The 23,158-nt window shown below is 37.8% G+C and overlaps 1 protein-coding gene across 18 annotated transcripts in view; it reads right to left on the bottom strand.

Moving 5' to 3' along the window:
* Dtna (dystrobrevin alpha) overlaps nt 1-23,158 on the bottom strand; it is a 407,896-nt gene that overhangs the window by 276,189 nt on the left and 108,549 nt on the right. For 6 of the 18 annotated variants that reach the window (XM_023714206.1, XM_023714209.1, XM_023714197.1 and 3 more), the window contains exon 1: nt 21,426-21,753. The exons of 1 other annotated variant lie outside the window; for it this stretch is intronic. The gene's annotated coding sequence lies outside the window, so the exon portion shown is untranslated. Of the gene's footprint in view, nt 1-21,425; nt 21,757-21,793; nt 21,909-23,158 lie in introns of those variants that run through there. 11 more of the 18 variants (XM_023714212.1, XM_023714219.1, XM_023714225.1 and 8 more) reach the window with 8 other exon arrangements.

Raw genomic sequence — 23,158 nt, 5'->3', positions numbered from 1 at the left:
TATTTTCTGGTATTGATATGTCAGAGCTGGCTAGGACTTCTCTTTATCCTTTCAATTGGCCTTATGCAATGCATACTGGTCTAGCCCAGGTGCTGGTGGTAGTGTTTCTGCGACAACCCACATCTGCTGCCCTTTATCCATATTTACCTTCAGGTCCACACATACACGCCTCGGCACACACATGCTCAGGCACAGTGACTTACTGATGGACGCTTAGATTGATGCTTTGTCTTACCTCTTGTGAGTAATACTGTAATGAACATGAGAGCAGGTTAGTGCTCACTTCTTTATAAAGAAAGTAGAACCAGTTCCCACATAATTTAGTTCTTTCCAAAAAGGTTTTCGCTGACCATATACTGTCATATATATCATGAGGCCTTCTTGTCTCAAACATTGTGTGGACATCTGTATAGGTGAGTACATGAGATTTTCGAGTCTCACGCACCTAGCAATATAGAAATGATACTGTCTTAAGTGAAAAGGATTGAATTACAGGTCACACAACGGCAGTGTGCATCTTGGTGTGTGATAATTAAGCAGCATTGCCTACTGGGAGCTGTTCTATGGATTCTCCTTATCAGTCTGTCTGGGTCATTATCACTTCCTTTATTCTGAGTCACGGAAGTACTCATTTTCAGAGTAAGTACTCGCATACTTTCAAGTGTGTCTTACTTAAAAATAATTTTTAAATATCCTCCAATGTGGATCCTCTTCTGGCTCTTTTTCCTCCTTAGTCCACCAGGCTTCAGAAGGCTGGACTCACGCTCACTGCCTCTCTCTCTCTCTTTCCCTTGCACTCCTCACCCTCTTGTGGGCCAGGCCTTTGCCCTTCACTGCCTTGCACTCACACCCAATGAGGTCGGCACAGACTCAGCACTGCAGAATCGAAGAGAAACTTGCCTCTTCTTCTCAGAGTACTGTAATTTTTGCTGTATACATATTTTACTTCCTTTGTGAGACTGATTCCTAAATATTTCATTGTTTTGGGTGTTATTGTGAAAAACATGGATTACATACTTTTTCTCTTAGTGCTATCCTTGTTTGGGTATAGAAATGCTATTGAGTTTTGAGTGTTGACATTGTATCCTGCTGTGCTACTGAATTTGGTTCCTAAATCTATAAGTCTGTTAGTGGACTTTTGGGGTCTTCTATGTAGAGTATCATGTGATCTGCAAATAATGATAATTTCACTTCTTCCTTTCCAATCATTGTTCCTTTTCTTTCTCTTGTCTAATTGCTCTGGCTAATGTTTCCAGAACTATATTGAACAGAAGCGGTGACAGTAGGGATCCTTGTATTGTTCCTGATTTTAAACTGAAGGCTTTCAATTTTTGTCCATTTAGTATGATGTCGGCTGTTGGTTTGTCACAGATGGCTTTTTGCAGGTTGATGTAAAGACCCTCTGCTCCAGTTTTCTGTAGTGTTTTATCAAGGAGTGTTGGACTCTGTCAAAAGATTTTTCTGCATCTACTAAGATGATCATGAGATTTTTGTCTTTGGCTCTGTCTGCAGAATAGTTTGGGTAATTGTACTGTCGATTTCTACTGGTCTTTTGAAAGGAGCAATTAATGTTTAAATTGTTTCTTTTTATTCTTTTGAATTTCTTACAAATTTTTTGTTACTGTTTTTTTTTTTTTCAAACAAATCTTTCACACTGATATCTGGTAGTTTGAGCAACTAATTTAAAGATAGCACTATGTAATACAGCAACCATTGTTGAACTCCTCTTACTTTCTGTTTAGTGAAATTTTCCATTATTTCTAATGCTGTTTCCTTTTTATCATTATTTCATATTATTTAAAAATAGATACTTTTCTGTCCATTTTGTCACTTTGCGCAACACTGAGCAGGCCCATGGCCCATCTCCACGCTCCATATCTTCTCTTGGCTTCTTTGAAAGTGCTGTCTCCTGATTTTTCCCCTTACTTCGCCTACTTCATCTTCCCAAGGTCACTTGATGACACAATCCACTTTCCTCAACCCAAACCACTAGTGCTCATTAGGATTCTTTCTTAGTCTTCTTTTGCCTGTTACATGCATATGCCTTGGGATAGCGTATTTTTCATGATATTAACTATTTATACATTAATGTCTTTTCACTCAATATCACTACACCAGCTATTTCACCCACATATATTCAATTGCCTACAGGACATTTTTACATCAAAATTCCACTAAAGCTTCCAACTCTAAACAGCCAAAGCCACTGTGCTCATTCTCATCATATGTGAACATGTTCCCATTTTCCTACCATTGTGAAAGACAGTATCATCCATTCTGCCGCCAGACCAAGAATCTGGACACCAACGTTGACACTAATCTTTCCCTTTGACCTCTCCCAAAAATCTCTAAGTCACACTGGTTCTATGTATGAAGTATCTCTTAGATTTAGCCTAATTTCACTGCCATTATCCTTGTGATTTTCTTAGATTATACTGTAATAGTTTCTGGCTGGAATTTCTGATGTATTTCTCTTTGTTATTTTTCCTGGTTTGGAGTTCTCCACCCAGAAGTGCTTCTGACAGATTGACAATGGTAGTTTTTTGAGAATTCAGGTTGATTATGCTATTATAATCAGATTCAAGGTCATAGTTCTTCAATGGTATTCTGAAATTCCAGTGTAATTTTAATTTCTTTGCATTGTTTTAAAGTCAGTTTATAATACTTCTCTGTATATGTTCAGTATTATTTTGATACAACTCATTACATACAGTTTAGGCTTTAGCAATATTGCATCATTTGTAGTTACCTAAAAGTATGATGTCCTCTTACTACTCCAGTGCTTCTTAAATTATATGTATTTAGTTTCTCAAAAATGTTATTTATTTATTTTGTATTTGGTACAGGGCCTGCAGGGTCTACAGGGTCTCATTATGCAGATGGGACTCATAGCAATTCTTCTGTTTTTAGCCTCCTAAGAGCTGGGTTTACAGGTGCGTGCCACCATATCTAGTCTTAATAGCTGGCACAGGGTGCCCAAGGGGTGGGGCCAGCATGGCAGGCTGGGGATCGAACCCTGGCCCCTGTGCTCTGGCTAAGCAGGCGCTTTAGTCTGCTGAGCTATCTGGCTGGCCCACTTTTCCAGAATGTTATTTCACATTAATATTATATCACTATCTACAATGTGAATCAAATTATGGTGATTTTTGGGGGATTATGTTCACTCAACTTGTCCTCTGTTAATCTTTTGTTTCCTCTCTTTGTAGGACTTCAGTTACATCTATCACATGAAATCACAATAATCTTCTGTATGTGCCTTGTGAGCTCCCTGAAAGGATAGATTTCATTCCTCACCCAAAAATTTGTCCATAGCTGGTGATAAAGATGATAAATGAATGGATGCTAGGGTGATCTGCCCATGACATCTGTCACCCACTGACACATAGGGTGATGCAGCTGATCTGGCTGCCTAGGCAGGTGTCCCCTTCTTTCCTCACCACTCCACATATGTCCCTCCAGAAGCTGTGTGCTCTATTGAAGAGGATAATCGATAGAGTAGAACTGCTTCCTCAGACAAGAGGAGAGGAGCAGCTGCACTATCTTGCTAGGGCCTCCAAATAAGCTCTCAGGAAAGATGATGAATGAAGAAAAACAGGAAGTAAAAAAATTTGCTTTCTCCTCATTATCAAGGCCTATGCATTTGACCAGTCACTTTCATGAAAATAAAATTTCTAAGACTGCAAGTAAATATTTTCTTACATTTCAACATGACACTTGCATTACTCACTTTCCTGTTGTGGAGACAAAATACATGACACTTTCAAGTTAAAGGAGGAGAAATTTATTTGGGCTCACAGTAGGCTTCAGAGCATGGTGACCAGCTCCAGTGCGGAGGTGGCCCAGAAGGGCCTGGTAGAGGAAAGCCACCCATAACATCATGGCAGCCAAGAAACAGAGATAGAGTAAGGAGGAGCCAGGAAAGGAGGTAAACATCAAGAAGGACTTGTCCAATGACAGTTCTTCCCACTAGACGTGGCCCCTGTATAGTGCACGAACTACAGTGAACTATTCAGTGGATGAATGTACCACTATGCTGCCACTATTCAGTCACCTTTCAAATACATGAGACCTTTGGGGGCTATTTTAGATTGGAAGCACAATAACACTAGTTTGGTTTGCTCTTCACCTGCAAAACAAATTGCAAGTATGAAAAGAACTACTTCCTAACAAGGAAAGTTTCGGCAAGAGACACCCACCAAAAAAGAATGGGCAGCTTCTTTCCCTTTCACGATAATTTGGTATCTTTCAGGTTTTACTTACTCTTTCAGTTTCTTACACTAAGGAAACAATATGATGTTTGCACATGTACATCTGATTTATTTCACTTATGAGTATGGTCTTTAGTTGCATCCATTTACCTGTAGAAGTCTTGAGTTTATCTTTCTTCAAAACTGAGTAATACTCCACATTACAAAAATACCACATCTTTTCTATTCATTCCTCAGTTGATAGGCATGTGGATTATTTCCAAGATTAGCTATTAAAAATTGAACTGCTATAAATATGGGTGCACATATATTACTGTGGTATTATTTTTTAATTCTACCAGGAAGATACCCAAAAGGGAAATAGCTGGGTCAAATGTAATCTCCAATGTTAGGGTTTTTTTGAGGACTCTTCACTGATTTCCACACTGGTTTTAACCATCTACACTCCTACAAACAGTAGAGAAGGGTTCCTTTCTCCCCATAGCCACTCCAGCATTTGTTATTGGTTGATTTCTTGAGGATAACCATTTTTTTCTGGGGTCAGATCTGTATTGTCTCTAATTTTTAATTTACTTTTTATTCTCTTTAAAATAAAAAAATTAGATCTAAGAAAAATGAATGGGCAGAAAGGAACAATAACACATGCTTGAGGAAGTGAAATTACTAGTTACTACTCTCAGAATGGTTACCTATCTACTTCTGCTCTTGCAGAAACTTCATCCTTTTACCTACTCTATAGAACAGAGAATTAACTGATGCTGTATTTTAACAAATACTGATTATAGTTACAACTGATTTTAGATGCCTTTTAGACCAACTCCTAATTTCTGTATTTCCTTACCGAAATGATTTCACAGTATTCTCAGCACATATTCTGAAGTGGGATGAACTCTATAAAACAAAGCATCTGAGGCTGGACTATCACTATGATATGAATCAAAGGATGGTGAGCATAGATCTTTAAAGGGCCCCAAATGCAGAATATAATGGGGCTGGGTTCTACTCTGCATCTCTTTGCTCTTAGATAAAGCTACTAGACCACGATTTTGTCTTCTGTAAAATTAATGGCCTGAACTGCTCACTATGTGATGGCTAAGCCTGGCTCCAGCTCTCACATCTGGTGACCCACGCCAGAGACCAGCTGGGTCCAGGGCAGTATTAGAAACTTTATCACCAGCGAGATGAAGAAAGTGTGCAGAGGAGTAAGCTATCATAAAAATATGCACACTTCTTCCTAAAAGCAGTAAGATTCTAACATAAAGGCTGACTCATTATAGTTGATTTATGCACTGAGAACTCTCAGCCATGACTAATTCTCAAAGGTGTAATATCTTCATATATATATATATATATATATATATATATATATATATATCATTATAAGGTGAGAGCAAGGTGAACTGGTAGGGAAATGTTTACAGATAAGCTGAGCAACGCCAGAAAGTCTAAGCTTAATAGCATTTACTGGTGAGTATACGCACTGCACAATTGATGATAGTAACCTTTCCTCATGTATTGCTTCTTCGAATAGCTAATCAGAGCATGAGAAGAAAAGATGCTCCCTGGTGCTTTTTTCTACAGTGATGAGACACCATGGAGTGTGCTTTGAGTCACAGGTGAAACATCTCTGTCATCCAAGAATCCACGATGTTTCTGAACTTTTCTTTGCAAAGAGAATGACATAGTTCTGAAGGAAGAAATAGGCTTTTATGAATCGAGCTTTACAGCACTCAATACTTGAGAACAAGGTCAGGTCTTTATCTGCTAAGTTTTCATTAGAGGTGAATGAACTGGTCTAAAAGGCTAAGAAGGCATTAGACTAAAATAGAATGGTAGCATTTCTCTAGAGTGTAAGAGATGTAAACTACTAGGTAAAGTACGATAAAAGAGTTTCCATTTCAAAACTAAGAATTGTTAAGACACAAGGGAGGGAGCAGTGAGATTTATCTTTATGAATTTCATATTTTCTGGGCATATTTTATAGGTTCTTTGTAAAAAGTTTGTACAGGTGAGCACAAAGAAAGAAAAAAATCTAAATATCTTATTATTTAAAAGTAACTTTGATGAATGTTTCCTTTTAGGTTTTTTGTATCAAAAATATTTTTTCTATCTATAAAATTGTGATCAAGTGCATAATTTTGTGGCCTGCTAGTTTCTGATGTTATGCTATCACATTACTGTTTCCACAAATCAAAGCTTTTTAGACATCACTGCACCCTGGGAAATCTGTCGCGCATACAAGCTCCCTACACTGGATTAGCTCATCAAATCTTCTCAACACTGCTAAGTGGTAACTGCACTATCATTCAAAATTTTGACAGAATAAAAAGTTAAACCACCCTCATATGTTCTGAAGAAAAATACTTTGTTTAGCTCATGAAAGTATATATAAGAAGCTTAATACAGAAATGACCATAAATTATTGTATTGAACAGATTTATCCTAGTTTTAAAAAGTATCTCCTGGGGCTGGGGAGATGGCTCAGTAGAATAAGTACTTCTCTGGCAAGTACAAGGGCCTGAGTTCAATCCCCAGTTCTGAAAAAAAAAAAAGTATCTCCTTTTCAGTATTTTGTTATTACTCTTGAAGTTCAGTACACCTCCTCCCAGAAGTTACCCTTTTGGGGCTGGGGAGATGGCTCAGTAGAATAAGCGCTTGCCTGGCAAGTGCAGGGCCCTGAGTTCAATCCCCAGTACCACAAAAAAAAACAAAAACAAAAAAACAAACAAACAAACAAACAAACAAAAAAAAACCAAAAAAAAACCAACCAACCAAACAAACAAAAAAAAAACGCAGAAGTTACCCTTTTTATGATCATACCTCAAAACAAACTATCCACACAAGTGGCAAGAGACAAGGTAACACACCCTACACCCGAAACAGTACTGTGCATGTCCAACTGAACAGTGAGGAAATCTTGGGTCACTCTTTCTGCCTCAGTATATTACTTCAGAGAATTTATGGTACATACCCAAGAAACATCTTAGGAAGAGATAAGGATGATAAACCAGGAAACTAATTTGGATTTTAGACTGATTTGTTCTGATCTTGAACAATTAATCTCTCCAGCCTTATTCTCCTCTGATGTCATAAGATTTCTCTGGGGGAAACAGCACATTTTATGAATGATGGCCAGGCTGACTCATCCAAGTTCTCATGAAGACAACCTTGCAGGCACAGTCTTCCTGGGCTTATAGAATTCTCCTTATGTGCTGGACTAATGACCTTGCTTGTAAGAACAGGACAAACTGCTGACATAAACACATGGTAATCAAGCATGACCTTACTGCTCAACTATTCTGCCTAGAGTCCTCCATGCAAACTCTGACAAAGTGAAAATTTTCTAAAAATAAAATTCAGTGCAATAAAATGTGTCCTCAGTGGTATCAATAAATATAGATCTAGTTAAAAATAAAAGGACACAAAAGGATATTGTCAAGCTCTTTGGAAAAAAATTGGTTTCAAAGTGTCCTCAAGGATTAATATGATTTTTATCTGTTTGTTATTCTCAATAGCCTTGCTTAAAATTATACTTTCAGTGGTTTAGAAATTCTCTTCTGTTTTCAAAATGGAATATTTACTTAAAAATACAAAATGTGACAGTGCAAAATAATATTAATCAAAAAATATTTTTGTATGTTCGCCATGGGAGATTGGACCCAGGTCCTGCACAGTGCACTATATTCCCAGGCTTTTCAAAGTTCTCTGATTTGAGACAAGGTCTTGCCACCCTGCTAAGGTGCTGAGATGTGGATCCAACTTGAGATGCTCCTTCTTGGTCTTCCAAGACTATTAAAATTGCAGGTGTGGGCCACCACGCCTGGCTTTGTAATCATTATCTGCTCATGATGAGAAACAGTGGCGCATGAAGAAGTGAGCTTCTTGTCAGAGCTCACAGGCAAGTGGAAAAGGAAAGAATTCTGCCCTTATGAGGGGAGTGCTACAAAACACAAAATAAAAGAAGATTGGCTAAGGTATGACCTGAAATAAATTCTGAAGACAATAATGGCAAGGCCTCAGAAATTCTATCTTTAATTTAGTTCTAAGAATTGAGGCATTCAATATAACAATGAAAATTGATGTACTATATAGTTTTCCTTTATAATTAATGAAAACTTACAAGCTTGAGAGAGAAACTTTTCCTGGCACACATTCCTGTGACCTGTGTGGGGCACAGAGCCTTATTTGGAAAACGTCAAGTAGTATTTAGCACCATATTATGAAGTTGTTCAAGATTATTCTCTATTTTCTATAACAGTAATCCATGGCACAGCACTAAATGGCCCCTCAGTAATGACACTGATCATTTATGGGTGGTGGTAAGTGTGAGACTCAGTGTAGGACAGAATTAAGAAAGTGCCTTCAAAAGAAAAAGGCGGGGGGGGGGGCTGCGGCTGGGGAGATAGCTCAGCAGCATAAATGCCTGCCTGGCAAGTGCAGGGTCCAGAGTTCAATCTCTGATACCTAAAAAAGAAAAAGTTTCTTGACCATTCTTTCAGCACTTTCAGTACTAAAGGTTAAATTTCAAGGTTAAATCTGATGACATTTACTAGCAGTGCTTCCATTTTATGTGGCAGATTGGAGAATATCTATGTGTTTACACAGTGGGCGAGAAAGCAGCAGAGTGTGATGGAAAAATTAAGTAGTCTGAATTTTATTCTCAGACAAGATGGGTCAGTCACTATACTGTATGAACAGGTGGATACTTGTTCTTCCTCAAAAGCGAAGAAAACAAGTCCTGAATTTACTCTTCTGATATTGTAAGTTCCCCAAAACATGGAAGAAACTGAGCCTAGAAATGTTGATGGTTAATTCTTTATCATTGTAGTGCCTTAGCCATACGAAACAAAGCCTTTTGTTAAATATTTGAATATTTAAGTGGAAAGACAAAATGATGCATGCTTCAGGTTGCTAGATGCTTAGAGCAAATGAACAAACTGAGCTGAATATGAAAGAGTATGCTTTTCAAAAAAATTAGCATAGCTAATATCAAGTCTTTCTTTGTAAGAGCAATTAATAACAAATACAGCTGCTTATTAAGGCCATTCCTGATTGTGGTACAAAAATGAGGCCAGCCTAGTGTGAGTACCTATCTGTTCTGTAGGCTTGGAGACACAAGTATGTCTCCAGTTCACTCAAATATCAGCCCAGTAAATCCAATAGCTAAGATGAGGGGACATGGCACAGTTCTTTCTACAAGATTTAAAACAGAAAATGAATCTGTCAGAAGAGAGTAAGGTTGGTGTAGCTTCATTAAAGATTGGGGAAGCCTCTGAGGCTCCCTTTAATTGGTGTCAGGACAACTTAAGCTCCAAATCATAAGGACTTGGAAACACGGGCCATCAAGATCAAGGACTGCTGTCACCCTTTCTCCTGCATTTCATTATGAAACAGAATCATAATCGGTGGTGGTAGTGGGGGGCAGTGGGGCTTTTCCAAGGGTCAGTGCCTTTTTTCTAGTTGATCTACCAATTCTGTTTCTTCCAGTCTGTTGAAGCTGGAAAAGCTGATCTGTGTGAGGACACAAAGAAACAAAGAACCAAAATATCCAGGAAAATTGGGAGCATTAGTTTTATGAAAAACCTTCCCAAACTGCTAAGGGATCATGAGAAGTGATAGGAGAAATAATATCTTGGGAATGACACGCCTGTGTCTTATGTGCTGGTTACAGTGACAAACATTTATCTTTCCTGCTAGGTAGTCATAATATCTTAGAAGCTGACACAATGAGAAAATTATGGGATGCAGTCTACAGAGCTTTGTTTAGAATGTCCACTTTGGAAGGAGTCCAGAGAATGTTCAGCTTTATCAAATAGATTTCTACAGAAGCAAATTATAAAAATTATAAGCCCTTCTCTCAGTGGTTATATTTATGTCCTATCTAGCTAGACATTATGAAATGATTTGAATAGAATAGTTATGAGAATACTGTGGCAATATTCTTCCTTTTCTGCTTCTAGTTTTGCCTTCTTTAAAACCAGCATTCATGATTATCAATTTATCTAAAATTCATTTCTTGTGATGCTTACTTTAAATGATATTTGCTATCTACAGCTGTGCTTCTATTCAAAGGGATGTGTAATCAAGGGGAATTCTAAGGACCCTCACTGTATAGGGAATGAGATGCTACTGAATAAAATTGTGTTTTTTTTCCTGTAAACTTGGCAAAAATTTTTTTATGATGAATGAAAGATTTATTAATGAAGTAAGGTGCAAATACATGAAAAATCAAAGAAGTTTTTATAGACGGATCATTTTGAGTTTTGGCTCCAGGCCCTCCTGTAAGTAGATATTTATTCTATTCTTGCTTTGTTTTCTTTGGGGGCAGAGTTTGGATTTCAGAATCACTAAGATCTAAAAACAATAATTCCCCTTGGAATGATATAAAATGCTATGCACATGTTAATATCTAATAATCTCTCCAAATTCATCCCTTGCAGTTTAGCAGCAGACTTCACTCTATGAAAACACTGAGATGTGATTGGTCATAACTTCTACACCCAATGTGGCTTTGCTGGGCAGTGTACTCTTCATAGCAGTGACGTAGCACTAGGAAGTTGTTTAAGGTGCCAATCAGAATCCACTCTTGAGACTTATGGATGTCTTCCTCTAATGTACAGGTTATGTATGTTTATTGAGTATGTAATTTTGGCATAAGTCTTGGTTATGAAATGACTACACAAATAGAAATTTTGCTAATTTCTTTTTTATTGAGAACTATTTTTGTTGTGAAATTGTGAGAGAACATAGTAAATTAATTTTGATTTTATTTTATTTTCTATTTTGAAAACATGTCATCTAACAAACTGGGAGACTAGGTAGATTTTTGAAACACCAAGATTTAAATTTATTATATGGAAGCTGCAGATGTGTCAACATTTATAAAGAATTAGTTTAAAAAATGAGAGCCCTTCAGTGAGAGAGAAACACACACACACACACACACACACACACACACACACAAACATACACAGAGAGAGTCTATATATGTGTATGTATATATATATATGTATATATATATATGCAATACTTATAGTTATCCATTATTTTCTTCCTTAAAGAGCATACAAAATTTCAGACAATCTTCCTTTCATAAAAAATGGCTGATTTGATTCTTTCCTGGGTTGTTATATAAACTACTTTTAGAATTTTGTGGAGAACAGGTGTTTAAGTCACTTAAGAAAACTATAGATAAAACATCATTTACAAATGAATGATTTGGAGTAGTCACTAGAACTTAACCACATAAGAGTGACACTAACTCTTGTCCAGATATATTATATATATCCATATAATTTAATTCCTCCCACTATACCACTAAGGGAAATGCTGCTGCATATTAAAACTGCTCAAGATACAGAAAGTATCTAACCCACACCAGCTGTGCCTACTATGTCTATGTCTCTTTGAGTTGAGTTGTATTTTACTGAGTCTATTCCTGGACTTCTAAAAGCATAGTGTGTGTGTGTGTGTGTGTGTGTGTGTGTGTGCGTGTGTGTGTGTGTGTGTGTGTTTCTGTTATGGGTTTTATCGTTTGCATAAGAAATGTGTTGGCTTCCCTTTTAGCAAAACCATATCTAACTAAGGCAGGCAGCAGTTCTTTCATTTGCTTATTCCTGGTCATCAGATTACCAGTAATGGCTTGGCAGAAAGCCTGGAGCTAGGTCTTTGCCTTAAAAAGTGTCAAGCTCTAAAATATACTCAAAAACTCGAACACTGATTGGTGAGGGCACTTTTACTTGTTTTGTTTTAGTTAAATTCTTATATTACTTTATCAGACAGTAAAGCTTATTTTAGAAAAAGTTTCACAGACTTGATTAGACATTTGAGTCCACATATTTGATGCTGAAGCAGGATTAAAACTCTTGTTTACAAAATTGTAACAGTATATTTAATTATTATAATCCTAAATCTTCAAAGAATACTCCCCAAAGACCCATGCTTATTTATTTTAAAAAGTTTGTAACAAGGCAGTAATGCCAAAAATATTATTCCCTATAATTTAATTTCTTGCTAGATATTTTTCTTGTTTAATAAATGGTATAGATATAGGATGTTCATTAGTTTTTACTTTTAGATAGTAGTGTTTGAAGACTTACCAGTTCAGTCAATGTTTCTAAGTTTTTCTAAAAGTCAAGTTTAGTTACTGTCTGTGAATGACCTTCAAGAAATTCTGTGTACCATAGGAAATATTATGAGTAATTCTCAGAAAGCACACTCTCAGGGAATAAGTTATTGCCTAAGACAAAAGCGGGCATTTCTGGAAGCTACATTGGGCCTCTCAGGCCACTGGGGTACCATATAGGTAACTGAAGCAATAATTTACCCTTGACAATGAAAAATACAGCCTAACTTGCACACTAGGACCCTCCGCCTCATTAACTTAAATGCTTCCCACATGCCATTTTAGGGGAGAGATTGTAATACTATAAATCTAAGTAATTCAGATTCATATTCTGATGTCTCAAATGCCTACAGAGGAGATTTTTTAGCATTCCAAATGTTTTGGGTGCTAGGCAGCTTCAAAGTAGGGATGTAATTGACTTCATAATTTAACAAACAAGAAATAGGTGTATTCCCCTTGTCTATTTAAGGAACTACAAAAGATCAGGTGTACAATGATCAAAAGACCTTCACATCTTCCTGTAACAAAATTTTAAGGGTGTTACTGCCATTGTTATACTTTCTGAATCATGTGACCCCAAAAAAGAATATAAACAAAAATTAGTCAAAAAGAAAAAAATATCTAGTAAGGATTTATGTTACCCACAAGTTTGACTGAATATTTCTCTCTTGTAGGCAGTATATTTCTCAAATCAGTTTTTAAGTATTGAGTTTTCTTGAATTTTAAAATTGAGAGAGAAAAACTTAATTCCCTAATAAATAGAAAGTAGAGCAATCTTTTCACATTGGGCAGGATGAAGGTACCTTTGTCCTACTACATGAAACCTCCGTAATATCTAGCAATGAGCCACAGACCTACAGTTGTCTCTAAATAGCTGCGAGGAGGATGAATGTTCATGGAGCACCTGGTTCATTTTAAATGGCTGCTGTACTTAATTTAACACAACATAGACTCTAATGAGAAAAGCTCATGTTTTCTCATTGTTAATCTATTTTTCTTCTTGCAGAGGCAAATTCTAAAAGGTGTGGGTTACTTTAGTAGAGAATCACTTGAAACTCAACAATTGCTTTTTACCTGTGTAAGATTTAATATTTCTGAATTTAAAGGAAATGCATTAAAAGACTTAAGATACAAATGTTAAAGATGACCTTTCTTTTTTAAAGTCATCCTGAAGAGATTACTACTAAATCTAATAAATTAACAATATGTGATCATACTGTCAAATGAAGTAACAGTTTCAGAGTTTGAACTCTACGGATGGAACAGGGAAAATCGTATTGTGTTCTGAGTTCTGAAGAGTACAGATGGCCTCTTGTTGTATTACAAATTATAAACCTAAAGTCATTTTAAATATTTCTTGGATGCTCTGTCAGTTTAAAATTTGATCACCGTTGGTGTCTAAAGTCAGTATCACTTATTAAGAGGATGAAAACAAACTGCCAAAAGGTAATGATATTTATACAGATTCTTTAAACTTCTTAGTTTTATGTTCTAAAAGTATTACATGAGCTCCAATGTTATTATATTATAAATTATTAATACAGCACTTTGGGGGCAATTATATCATAATTTACTAAAATGTTTTGCAGCGTTGGAATATTTATCTATATTTCTGTATACTTGTCTATGTAACTGTAATTATCTACTAACGTAGTTTTCTATGTACCTAGCCCCTTGCATGGTTAAATTGCCTGGTCAAACACATCTCTTTCATGTAGGACGTTTTTGAACCCTGCGTTGACCTAAATCTCCAAGAAAAGGATACAGTACATACTGATTCATCTGATCTAGAGTCATAGCTAACCCCCTTCCTCTCCCTCACGCACCGCATTTCCTAGAAATACTGCTCCCAAGAACACAAATTAGATTTACTGATTTAAATTACAATATAAAGGACGTTAAAATATTGACTTAAAATTTTAAACTTTTAAGTGCTTCATTAATCTTTGAAGTCCTGAGTTTTATCTTGTTAGTGCTTAAAACTAAATGCTAAGCAAAAGGGAGAGTATCTGTGACGTAAATGCTACTGGAGACTATGCATTTCTCATGCATAATATATATCATCGTTTTTCTGTGCCACTTTCCCTAAGCCAGGCTTTTCACTTTGCCTATTGACAATGTGGTAGCTGGGATGAAATATGCATGCAATTATCTTTTCCTCTGTTTCTCTATTCCGTATGAGCAGTTCTTAATGACGGGAAAAGGGGGACACTTCACACTTGCCCTCTCCGTTCTGTGGAAGTGCCATTCACAAGCACTTCTTCCACTCCCCAGGAGTGTCCAGGGACACAGCCTCCTCAGTGATGAGTGTGAAATTAGGTAAAATGTGAGCACTTCAGAGCACAAGCAAAGCTGTAACTAGTAAGACACAAGAGACTTTGGAAAAGGCATATTTAGAATTAAAAAGTCTCAGTGGAAGTGAGCCAGAAAGGATTTAAACAGACAAAAGAAATCAGCATCACATCACAGCCAGCGTGTTTGGTCCTACCAAGAAGGGACCCAGTCACTGGCATTCATGGCGGCCAGTCTAGACTCAGGTGCCCACCACACGTTCATGTGGAAGCTCAGTAGACCCCTTCATAGGTGCTTCAGTCCTTGCCTTTTTCAGCCGCGAAGCAGGATTGTGTTTTCTACACAACTGAAGTTGGGTTGGGTCACATGACACACTTTGAATGAGTCATTTTTAGGTGAAAACTGCAATGTTGAAAAAGGTCCTTAGCCAACCTGGGATGATTGAGTTGTCCTAATGAGAAGAAAATTCTAACATTTGCACTGCACCAAGACCGAATGCCATTGCTACCTTAGAAACCCACACTTTATATGTGGAATATCATCTACATCGGCATCTTAATTTTATCATATTTTAGAATAAAGTAACAACATGTGTCTCTTACCTACAAAATAATTTGAGACAGTGCATTAACCTCAGAAAATAATTTTTACATTAACCTGAGATGTTAAATACAATATCTTTTGGTAAGTAAGCATGTTTCTTTAAATGTGTAGTAACAATCTGAGTCTTAAAACTTTATTTGCATTAGAAGATCTGTTTCATTGTATATGCTTTAATGACACAAGTGAAGACATCTGTACCCCTGAACTGTGATAATTTCAGTAAGTTCATTGGTCCAGTAGGCCGCAATCTGTGGCCTATCACAATATGTAAGACTATGTACCTATCACAATATGTATACGTTGTAAAATGAGCCTAAAAATAGAAAAGTGATAAAAATATTGATTTCTTTAAGGTATATAGAGATTTCAAAGTACTTATGGGTCAGGGTGATTCTGAGTCCTCCTTACACCATATTTGTTTTGCAAAAAAGCAAAATCCACATTATGCAAATAAATGTACTTCTATTTTAAAACACCACAGAGTATGTGATAAAAATGCATCTCATTTATCTCTGTTTTCAGAATTTGTTCATACCCCTTCGACCTAGTCTATTAAAAATGTGATTAACATGAGATTTTTAAAAAATTAAAAGGGCTGGTGAGATAGCTCAGTGGACTAAGCTTCTGCTTAGGCAAGCGCAAGGACCAGGCTTCTATTCCCAGTGCTGCAGGCCACACTTGCCCCGCCTGCGAGTGCACTGAGCTGGCCACTGAGTCTGGGCGTGGTGGCACACGCCTGTAATCCCAGAGCGGGGGAGGCTGAAAACAGGAGGATCACTACAGATGTTTTATATAATCTTATTCCATTTATGGAAATGATAGAAGATGTGTATCAATAAGTATTTTATAGTAGTTAACTATATATTTATTTTATTTTTAAGATATTTGGTACAGGGTCTCTGCATAGTGAGATAAATAGATAGATAGATAGATAGATAGATAGATAGATAAAATAATTTGTTTTTTTTTATTGTGATCTAGAAAAAATAATTTGAAGATTGCCCCATAACTTGGCTTGTAAAGATAATGATTGAATAGGTTAAAAATGACTTTTTGTGATATGTATGACATGTGTGATTAGCAAAAATGGAGACTATAAATGAAAGAATATATAGCAAAGTATGTTAATTAAGTGTTTTATTTTAATATGCTATAATCCCGTGTTAGTCTCCAAAGAAAAAGGGTAATTGCTTGCCTAACACAGTTAAGAAACAAGACGTAAGTTTAGATTGTTGAATTAATGAACCAGCTTAGCTTAGCTCCTTAGAAGTTATGATTTTATTACTTATATTCAAGACCCAGTTTTAGTTTCTTTCATGAAGGAGACAAGAAAAATCTATTTTTTAAAATATTTTATGATGGAGAATTCTGGGTTCACATTTAAACATTAGCTTTGAACATTTCATAGAGTCAAAATTTCTTTAAAAGATAAAATTTTCTCCTGCACATAGACTTTTCTTTTTGTGGAGGTAATAAAATCAAGTTTTTTCTAAATCTCAGTAATGGGCATAACAAAGACATATAATAAATATTTTATAAAAACACTGCCCTCCAAATATAAATCAGGATATATATGTCTTCTGGTTCCACCAACTGTATTCAATTTTTAATAAAGAAGTTTTCATTGCTTAGTATACAATGATAATAAAATCAGATTAAAGTTGCATTCAAGCTTTTAAAATTTTTCATGAGAAATTCCAACCTGCATTAAGATTTAGGGGGGCTGGGGAGATGGCTCAGTGGAATAAGTGCTTCCCTGGCAAACACAAGGGCTTGAGTTCAATCCCTGGTTCCGGAAAAAAAAAAAAAAAAAAAGATTTAGGGTCATGATACCAAAGTACATAAATAACCAGCCCTCCTTTTGGAAGCATAACACATGATCTGAAAGCAATCTAGCGTTTTTCTCTTGGTCCAGATTTAGGTTGTATGTCATGAAATAATATGAATTTGATTGTGTTTAATTTTTCCTGTTGTGCTGTCCAGTATTCTGAACTAGGTTTACTGAAATAAGCCTATTTTCCCCCACTCTAGGACTGTATTTTAATTACGAACCTCTCTGATAATATGGAGCTGATTCATTGTGCTTCCACTGTCTCAAGCCATCACTTTTTCTAGTTTAGGGAAGAAAAATAAGCAAGAAAACAGAGAAATGCCTGTTCCAGAACAGTTACCATAACTAGATAAGGAACCATCCCTTTTCCTGGCACTAGTTGACATACAAGAAGGACCAATAGTAACCCCTACCTTTGACAAGGAACCTAAGGTAAGATAAGTAGTTATGCGAAATGCATCACAAAGTGAAAGAAAAAACAAAAGACATTTTAAGGAAAAATGTCCTTCCAACAGGCCCTTTTCAATTCCTTAAACATTGTTTCCATGAGTCAGTTACTAAGAATACAGTAACAAGTACGGTAGGACACTGTTCATACCAGGGCCTCCCAGAGCTGTAGGTGAGCTATGGGAAGAAAGGAAGTACAGGGAAGGTGATGAGGTCAGCCTTGAAGGAGAAATGTGATTTGCTCATATAATAAAGGAGCAGTGTGTGTTTGGGGGAAAAGGATTCAGTAGGCAGGGTGACACAGAGGCATGATGGCATAGGGTTTATTCCAGACCACCATCATGTGTGGTTGGTGTCGATCATAACCAGTGAACCAGACCAAACAATGTTAAGAAAGTGAAAGGGGCCCTTAGTAGAAATGTGTAGGATTTACTAAGCAGAGTGAGGTTTATTTTAAAGTGAAAAACTATTGAAGCATTTTAAGTAGTTATTGATGCCTCTGATTTTTTAGAAGATAGATATGTTGGTACCTGTGTTTTGGGGGCAGGGAGTGTGGATGGAACCTAGATATGGAACATAAGGTAAGACCATAGTAATCCTCAAGGAAGACAGTAGAAATCTGAGTAGAGCAACTGCAAAGAAAATGAAGAGGAATTTATTTAAGATAATTTAAAACATGTGGTGACACTGAATAGAAGGCACAACAAAGCTGGAAGAGTCAAAGTCGACAGCTGAGAGTGATGGCAGTTGGGTAGATTAAAGAGATTGCCAAAGAAAGTGGTCAGCTAGGGACAAATAAGAGGAATGTCAAGTATTTGTAAATGGTTCTTATCAAGTTGGAAAACATGAATCTCTCAGTTAGCATACATATGCATTTTTCCTTCCAAAGAGTCAAGGTAAATCAGGTAATGACTAAAAAGTAAAATAAAAATAAACAGAAAAACTCCCTGAAATGACCAATGACATCAGCAGATGGTCTGATAATTTCTGTGGAAAAAAAAAGTTTCAAAGAAATGATTATAAAAGTAGTAGAGTAGATTTCCTCCTCTTGTAATAAAATTGAGATAATGTGGACAGATACACTCAAGCAGATAAGTACAGCATGCTTGAAGCAGGTACAAAAACAAAACAAACAAACAAAAAGGAGAACAAAGGGCTACTAAGACAGAATCTAGTAAGTGAAAGTTTCAGAGAGCGGCAGTCAGAGAGGTAAGCTCAGCTTTAAAAAATCTTTATCCCAGGCATATACAGGGCCGGGGGAGGATCCAGGAAAACAGCTTCCTTTCTGCCTTTCAGTTTTTTGGGACAAGGTCTCACTACATAGTTTAGGGTAGTCTTGAACTCACCATGGAACCCAGGCTAGCCTTGAACTCATAGTGATCTTCCTGCCTTGATCTCTGAAGGGTTTAGATGATGGGCCTATGCCATCACACATGGTTTTCCTGATGGCTTCAAGGAAAAGCCTTAGTCTGTGGCCCTCTAGTAAGGGCTTTAACTAAGAATTAAGTGACTTAACTTTAGGTTGGTAACCTGCAGTGCTTTACCTGCCTCACTTCCCTTCAGGATGGCGTGGGCCTGATACAAGTCATGGCTCACACAGGTCGCCTCTTGCCATGTGGAGGACCCAGCTTCAAATGTGCTTTGTCTAAGGAGATTCTGGCCCAGTATCACCCCCAGGCTCGGCAGATGCAAACCACTGTTTTCTCTGAGGGGGGAAAAAAGCAGTCTCATAAGGTCTCCACTTATTCTTGCAGGTATCTTTAAAAACAGTTTTAACTTAGAGCAAAGAGTTAAGCTACCAGGAAAACAAGACACCTCAGAGAAGAAGTGGCAGGAACAGCAATAATAGAAACACATCCAGTAGCACTTGAGATATTATAATTAGTAGGCATGTCCTAAAATGATTATCTTTACTATGTTCAAAGCAATATAGCCAAGCTTCACAGTCTCATCAAGCAACTGGGATCTATCAACTTGATAAGATAGTAGCAGATAAATATACACTTTTTCCCACTGTCAACATCATTCAGGTACATAGTTTAAGATTCTTACATTTTAAGATTTGGATTTTTTTCCCGTTAGACGTACTTAGGAAAACTTTCCTTGCTGAGCCTAATATAATTTTTCACTTAGTCTTATAATTGGATAAAAATTTTCTTCTGCATATTAGTTAAGTAAAAGGAATGTCTGCATTTGTCTGTGTGCATACTATGTATGGGCGCCTGCATTTGCAAACTTCCGGGAGGCATCTAAGATTTGCTCCAGGTTCATTCCCTATGTCAACCGTTCAGGACACGGCTGGCAGCAGAATATCACCAGGCATCTGGTTTGACCAGGAAAATCTTACAAAGGTACCAGCTGTTCCAGGGGAAATGAAAATTAGTTGTAATTTTTACAACTTAATGGGTTAATTAGAAGTTTTAGGAAGAAACTGCCTCAACTCGTTGAGGGTGGGTTTGTATACTGAAGTGTAAATATTCTTCATGGGTTTAGTACACTGACTTTAAAGCGATTTACACTCCCACTTTTCGTTTGATAGGTCTGAACTGTTGTAAAAAGAAGGGCCCCTGGCCGCAACAGTCTCCAGGGATTTGGAGGGAGAGGAAAGACAGGAGGAGGAGGAGGAGGAGGAAGAGGAGGAGGAGGAGGAAGAGGAGGAGGAGGAGGGGAAAAATAAGCAGAGGAGGGAGTGGAGGTCAAACCTGAGTTCTGCCAACTTCACATTTTCATTGTCCTTGCCAGATTATCTAGTAGTTGCAAAACCAAGGGATTCTATCAGGATAATGCCCATTTTTATCATAGAACAATAACACGGCATATGATTTATTCTTATCAAAGTTGAGGGAGACAATCATTCTGAAAGGCCGATTGTACCTAGGACAGTCAGTGTAGTTCATTCGAATCTGGCTATTTGACAATGCAAAAACTAGCTGCTTACATTTGACAACTGTTCAGCACCACATTCTGGAGGACAAGCGTCAGCAGCAGATTTATTTTCCCCATATAAAGTAGAATTTCCAATTCACACCATGTACTTGGTAACTATTATGGCCAGTATTTATTCAGAAGGAATGTGGCTCAAGCTTAGAAAAGCTGTGCTTAGGAGCAGAGGGAGAGGTCACTTGACACAACAAGAAACAAAACCTATACATGGGCAAAACACGCAGAACTGAAGTATTTCATTCTCTCTTTTAATAAAAAAAATTTAAGTCCTTCAAACACTGCACGACCACAGCAATTGAACACCCTTGTCCACCCTGTTCTCTCAAGCTCTGTTTAGTCAGAATGCTTTTATTCACTTAGCAGATATCAGCTCTCTTGGAACAGAGGAACCAGCTCGGAATTAATGAGGTAACACTTTAAAAAAAGAAAGAAAACTTCTACTAATAAATTATTCTCTTTAATGAAAATTGTCCATTTTTTCAATTACTTAAAAAATAGAATGCTTTCCAGGGGCTCGTAGGTACTTTTAGACAGTTCATAAAGACCACCTTTCCTCTCTGCTTGAAACTTCTCTTTTTAAACTGGAAAGTGACTTAGTGCCAAGCAGGGGAAACAACTCCCTGTCCCAATTTCATCCAGTGGCATAACCAGCACAGTAACATTTAGTCTTTATTGTGACAAGAAACAATTGCTATGGTAACTCCGTAAACTCAGGGAACTTAAGGGTTAACAAGCAAAAGCAAGAGTAAAGGCAAAACCATCAGAAACCTGCAATGTAAGTTGCAAAACAAGCTACAACACTCTTACTTGGTTCTGCTCCCCAAAATGCAATGCCAGTGAACCTCAGGAAAGTAGATGGCTACGCACACCACATAATCTGAATGAGCACTGTTTCGTTTACACCAACAAAAGAGAAAAATTCTATATGAACCTTTCCGGAGAAACGATGCACTTCAAAGGGAGCCTTTTCACTTACCCTGGGGTACACGCACCGCGATCTCCTAAGTCCTTCTAATTCCAGTACATCCAAAATGCACCCCAGTTCTTAGCACATTCACTGGAAGAACAAACTCCCACCAGATTGTTAATTGCCAGCGAGACCATCACAAGGCTCGCTGGAATTCTAGGGCGAGAGATGAATTTAAAATCCGGCTTCCAGCTCCTGGTGTACACTGTGTCTATCTTTAACTTGAAAATGATTTGGTTTCACATTCCACCGGAGTCCCACTGGCAGAGGCCTGCGGTCCGCTGGCCAACAGCAGGCGCTCAGCCCGCTCCTTCGCCCCCCTCCGACCCAGCTTCCGCTGTTTCATCCCCGGCTGATTTACTCCGCTGTCCTTTTACCTGTCTCCGCGGGGGTGAGAGGAGGTGCCTCCATGGCCGGCGGTGAGGGAAAGCCTTCCCTCCCGGCTGAGGATCAGCCTAGGACTCCCTGCGCTTCCTTTGCCCTCCCCTCCCCCAAAGCCCTGCCAGAAACCAACTGACTTCCAAACTTGGCTGCCTGAAAAGAATGTTCTTTGATTGGCATTCCTGGGGCAGAAAGCGAGGAGGCAGCTCCAGTTTTGTACTGCTACTCAGTGTGAGTCGGTTCCCAGGTATTCGCAGTACCAGCGAGGAACTTTTCTTGGATTTTGCTTTGAGGACAACGGAGCAACTTTGGGGGGGGGGGGCGGAGTTTAAAACGTTTCTGCTGTAGGACAAAATTTAAATTTTAATATATGCATATAATTTTACCTAGAGTGGATCTGGGTATCGTAAAAACAAGCAAAATGGCATCATTTTTGGTTAAAAGTTGAGTAAGTCTTAGAAAATGTCTTGCATTACATCTGAAGAGGAGGAGTGACAAGACTGAGACTAGGGAACTATTCAACCTGTGGATTTTCTGTGATTAAAAAAAAAATGCCTATAGGAACTGCTGAGAAATTGATTTTAGTAACCTATATAATATATTCTGAAGAGCCAGGAGAGACCATGGAAGTGCTTCTGTCTCTCTGTTGGACTCTTTATTTACTTATTTGGTACAGAGTCTTGCTACACAGCTCAGACTCACGGTGATCTTTCTGTCTGAGCCTCCCCAGCGCTGCGATTACAAGCTTGTGCCACCATGCCTGGTCTCCATGGCTGGCTCAGCCTACCCCAGGTTCTGCAGTACCGGGGATTGAACCCATGTCCTTATGCTTGCCAGGCAGGCACTCAGAATGCTGAGCTAGCTCCCCAGCCCTGTTGAACTTTCTTTTTAATCACTGCTTTACAAAATGTTATGAGGGAGGGTGTGTGTCTTTGTGTGTGTATGTATGTGTGTGCGTGTGTGTGTGTGTGTGTGTGTGAGAGAGAGAGAGAGAGAGGGAGAGAGAGACAGAGATAGAGAGACAGAGAGAGACAGAGAGACAGAGACAGAGAGACAGAGACAGACAGAGACAGACAGAGAGAAAGGACAGAGATACAACCATACACACACCTGAAAGAAGAGAAACTGAATGAATGAAAATGAGGAAAAGATATATCTCAGGAAGTAGGGTTGGACAAGGATTGATAATGGGGGGCTCCTTTAAGTCACAACCTGTTAAACATTTATTTGATGTTCACCAGGATCAAAAGATCTGCTACTGAAAGTAACTTATTCTCTATTTGCAAACCGGTGAGTTTATTACATTCATTCTGATAGAGCATGCGGCTTCTTCAAAGTCCTGATAAAGGCTTTCTACTGCT

The sequence above is a fragment of the Octodon degus genome, unplaced genomic scaffold (genome assembly GCF_000260255.1).
Source record: "Octodon degus isolate 3935 unplaced genomic scaffold, OctDeg1.0 scaffold00003, whole genome shotgun sequence".
NCBI classification, from domain to species: Eukaryota; Metazoa; Chordata; class Mammalia; order Rodentia; family Octodontidae; genus Octodon; species Octodon degus.
Note: the sequence above shows the minus strand (reverse complement) of the source record. Positions and strands in the feature narration are given on the sequence as shown.